We start from the raw sequence: 4781 nt of genomic DNA on the forward strand, positions 1-4781 counted from the left end.
CTGGTGGTGGGTGTTGAGGAGGGCACGTTCTGCATGGAGCACTGGGTGTTGTGCACGAACAATGAATCATGGAACACTTCATCTCGAACTAATGATGTAATGTATGGGGATTAACATAAGAATAAAAAAAAATTAAAAAAAAAATGATAACTCGAGTAGCAGCAATATTACAAAGGTGTGACTGGCATAAGGACAGGTGCTTTATTCTTCTTGGAAAATAAAAGGTTGGGGGGAGGTGCAGAGAGGTCTTCACAGAAAATGTTAGCTTTGAGCTTTGGTCAGTAGGAGATAATTCTGCAAGTACCTTGAGTAAAGCTTTCCAGGCAGAGGGAGCAGCTCACAAAAAAGCAGAGGTATGAGCATTTTGGGTTTGGTGTTCACAGGCAGCGCTGGAAGGGTGATGCTCACCCAGCCTGGGGGAGAACACTGACCCCGCTTGCCTGGGAAAAGACAGTAAACATGATTCCGATGCAGTTCTTTCTCTCATCACAAACCAACAAATTCTTCCAAAAATGAAATTTTGAAGGGAGCCCAGTGTCGTCAAGTCTCTCCTTCTCAGTGCCCCTGGGCCACGGGAGGGAAGCATGGGGACCTGCCACCTCCCTCCACTCTGACATCATCGTTGTCCCTGGTAGCCTCCAGGGCAGGTTCCGTTAAACAAGCTGAGCTTTCCAGAATGTGACTCGAGCATCACATAGCCTCAAAAGGACCATGAGTCACTTCGGAACCAGTGCCCCAGGCTCCTCGGTTAAGGCCATCAAAGGTGCAGCCCCTTATCAGGACCCAGGAAAGAAGGTGTCAGCCAGCCGGTGGGCAGGTGCTGTGGGGGTCCCTAGATCCCAAAAGACTCTCTTGATCTCTGACAAATGAGTGGTTTTATGTATTGTAATATGTAGAGCCCATTTGCGAATTGCTCACAATTTCAAAAGTAACCTAATGAATCTTACTTTATGCTAGTTAGATGATTTCTGTGAAAATCCTTTTCACTAAAGGGCGGGAACCCCTGCCCTTCTGTGCTTCGGCTGCTGGTTAATAGGGAGTTAGTCCCTTTATTTGGGAAACACCACACTGAGTCTTACTTGCATGCCATGATAGGTTAAATTCTGTCAAAGGAAAAAAGGATTGAGTGCAGAGGAAAAGAGAGCCTGCAAGATGGAAATATTTTTTTGAGATGAAAGATGTACTTCAATTAAAGACATGGAGAAGATTGTTCCCCAAAAGAAAGAAATTACTGCTCTGTCAGTAAAAGAAGTCCTTCTAAGCTTAGCTGATGATGGTGTGGTTGGCTGGGAAAGGATTGGAACATCTAATGATTGTTGGGCTTTTCCAAGTGAAGTTCTTCATGTGAGGAAATGTAGATAGGAGGTTCTGGAATCTCAGTTATCCAAGAGAAACCAAAAGCACACAGACCTACCAGAAAGCTTCCAGAAACTAAAATTAGTTGACATGAACCAACCATGCTAGCAAAAGAGCTTTTTTAACTTTGAGACCAAAGGGAACAGCTAAAGGCAGCAGTAGAAAAATACAAATAATGTGACCTGGAAGTTATAGAGGGAATAAGCCAAGCAAATAAAGTAGCCAAAGAAGCTGCTGACAGATGGAGTGATAATGTATTTGCAATAAAATCTTGGGCCAAAAGAGAATTTGGATTTGAAAAAATTAAACTGATAAAAAAAATTGGAATTCCAGAAGACTAAATAGACTGAAATGTTCAATGTTGGTTAAGGACCTGGGTGCTTGTATGTATATTTTTCCATTATCCAATTAAATGTACTGAATTGTCATTTACCTAAAACTGTGTTTATTGTTTTATTAATTTTAAATAAAATATAAAGTTAAAAAAAAAGAATCTCTCCTTCTTGCCTCCTGCTTCATAGCACTCTCTTTTATTATTTCTTTCATATTGTCCTGGCTTTGTCTCACATTACCTGTGTGACCCCACCCTCTACCAACCCACACCTTTTCCAGGTAGCTTCTCCTTAGTGGATTGCTTTTGTACTAAAAACATGGCACACTCTAGGGTGGCCCAGGGAGACTTCTCCACACTGGCTAAGGCTCCTTCCCTGAGCTCATCTTTTTTTTTTTTTTTTAAGATTTTATTCTTAAGTTTATTCTACACCCAACATGAGGCTCCAACCCACAACCCCTAGATCAAGAGTTGGTTTGGGCAGATTTTGAGGATTTCACATAGAACACTAGATATATGATAAGAGTTTAGAGGACAGGTCTGCACTGAAGATAAAGATTTGGGAGTAGACACTGTATTGTTGATATCTAACACCATGAGACTGCGTGTGATATAGAAGAGGTCCAAAGAGAAATGAGGAGGGTCAGCAGGGGAGATGTGAGGAAGAGGAAACCCAAGTGAAGAAAAATCTTCAAGGATCAGAGGTAACCAGTTGCATTCAAGTCTGCTGTTAGAGCACGTGGGGACAGGGAAAAGGCATTGGTTTCACATATTGCAGTTATTGGGGCCTGTAAATAAAACAGTCTCTGGGCAGTGGTGGAACAAAGCATTTTCAAGTGTTTTAAGACACAATGGCAGAAAAGGGGTTGGAATAAACATGGATGCAAAAATCCTCAACAAAATATTAGCAAATCAAACCCAACAATATATTAAAAGAATTGTACACTGTAACCAAGTGGGATTTATCCCAGGTGTGCAAGACTGGTTCAACATTTAAAAATCAATGTAATATATCACATCAACAGGCTGAAAATGAAAAAAAAACAAAAACCCACATTAATATCAATAGATGCAGAAAAAGCATTTGACAAAATCCTACACCCATTCATGATAAAAGTTCTTATTAACTATGAACAGAGGGGTATCTTCTTCACATTGATAAGGAATACCTATAAAAAACTTAGAGCTAACATCATACTTAATGGTGAGAAACTCAATGTTTCCCACTGAGATCAGGAAAAAGGAAAGGATGTCTCCTCCCAACACACCTTTTCAACATCAAACTAGAAGTTCTAGCTAATGAAACAAGACAATAAAAAGAAATAAAAAGTATACAGTTTGGAAGGAAGAAAAGGAATTGGAGACAGTAAGGAAGCAACTATTTGGTAGTTTTGGTATGAAGGGTGGTAGCTGGAGGAGAAGTGGTGTCAAGAGGTGTTTGTGTTTTTAAGATGGGAGTAATAGGAGCACCTGGGTGGCCCAGTCAGTTGGGTGACTGCCTTCAGCTCAGGTCATGATCCCAGAGTCCCAGGATTGAGCCATCGTCGGGCTCCCTGCTCAGTGGGGAGTCTTCTTCTCCCTCTGCCCCTCCCCCTGCTCATGCTCTCTCTCTCTCTAATAAATAAAATCTTAAAAAAAAAAAGATGGGAGCAATAACTAGGTATGGAAAGAAATGTTGATGCTAAAGAGGAGAGAATTGCTAGAGAAATGCCTCTAATTAAATGCTATGCTATCCCTAGACACCAAGATGTTAAGAACCATCTATGTATGGTGATTTTGTCATCACTGGCTATGTTTTTTAAATATGATACTTTGTAAGATCTCTCTCTTTCTCTATTTCTTTCTTACTTTCATATTTTTTTTCCATTTTGAACACTTCTCTAATATTTTTTTTAACCCAAGACAGAAGTAAATTTTGAAATTATTTCTTCTCTAAGGATATTGACAATGACAATTTTATGATGGGTATCTTGGTAATCCTACTCAAGTTCTTTTAAAAAATCTTATGGATAGGGGGGAAAGATGGCAGAAGAGTAGGGGACCTATTTCAACTGGTCCCCGGAATTGAACTGGATATCTACCAGACCACTCTGAGCACCCACGAAACCAGCCTGAGATGTAAGAAGATCTGGATCTCTACAAACAAAATATTGCAGGCAGTTGGTTTTGAGGTACGAAGCGGGGAGCCGTGATTCTGCGGGCAGATATTGGAGGATAAACGGCAGCGGGAGGGTGCCTGGCCGTGGGGATCCTACACCGCTGTTGAATGACAGCACGAGCGCTGCGGCCGGGCACAGACTCGCAGACCCGTAGTGGTGGGGAAAGGACTTTAAGGCAGCCCCTGGGGTGGAAACCTGGAGTGGCGGGGTCATGCCTGTGAACTGCAGCCCCCCCATGGACACCCAGAGCGGCGGGGTTGTGTGTGCAAACTGCAGCACCCTGGATGGAAACCCAGAGCGGCGGGATCACGCAGGTGAACTGCAGCCCCCGGGATGGAAACCCGGAGTGGCAGGGTCATGCCTGTGAACTGCAGCCCCCTGGATGGAAACCCGGAGCCACAGAGCATCCCGGGCGCAAACTGGGAGCAGCTGGTGGTTTTAGAAGCACAAAGGGCAGAGACAGGCCCCGACCTGGAGGCAGGACTGGGAGCGCTGTGGAGGGGCGCACAACCAAGGACACTGCACTTTATAGCAGCATGGACAGAAACGGAGACAGTGTGGCCTAGAGAGCTCACTGAAGAATGGACCGCAGTCTCTCTGCTCTGAGGTAGAGGGTTGGAAACGGTTTCTTCTGTTCATACTCGCGGAAGAGATGTGGAAAGCCACCAGGGAAAGGCACCAGAGAACAAAAGCCCCAAAGACTGATTCCCACTGAGCCCATCCCCCGCCACAGGGGGGCAGGGCAACTCCACCCAAACAGGGTTGCCTGAGTAACAGCGCGGCAGGCCCCTCCCGCAGAAGACAGGCTGGGAAAACAAGAGGCCAGCAACCCTAAGGTCCCAAAAAAACAGGTGCATCTTGCTTGGGTTCTGGTCAATAATTTGGACTCCATACATTCCCTCAAACACCCATCAACAGAATGACTAGGAGGAGGA

The 4781-nt window shown here is 44.0% G+C and overlaps 1 pseudogene; it reads left to right on the forward strand.

Annotated features, from left to right (window-relative positions):
• Window positions 1–1095: 1095 nt before the first annotated feature.
• LOC102738282 (meiotic nuclear division protein 1 homolog pseudogene) lies at window positions 1096–1697 on the forward strand (annotated as a pseudogene).
• The last annotated feature ends 3084 nt before the right edge of the window (window positions 1698–4781 follow it).

This window comes from Leptonychotes weddellii, unplaced genomic scaffold (genome assembly GCF_054177405.1).
Source record: "Leptonychotes weddellii isolate Sample4059 unplaced genomic scaffold, ASM5417740v2 HiC_scaffold_15577, whole genome shotgun sequence".
NCBI lineage: Eukaryota > Metazoa > Chordata > Mammalia > Carnivora > Phocidae > Leptonychotes > Leptonychotes weddellii.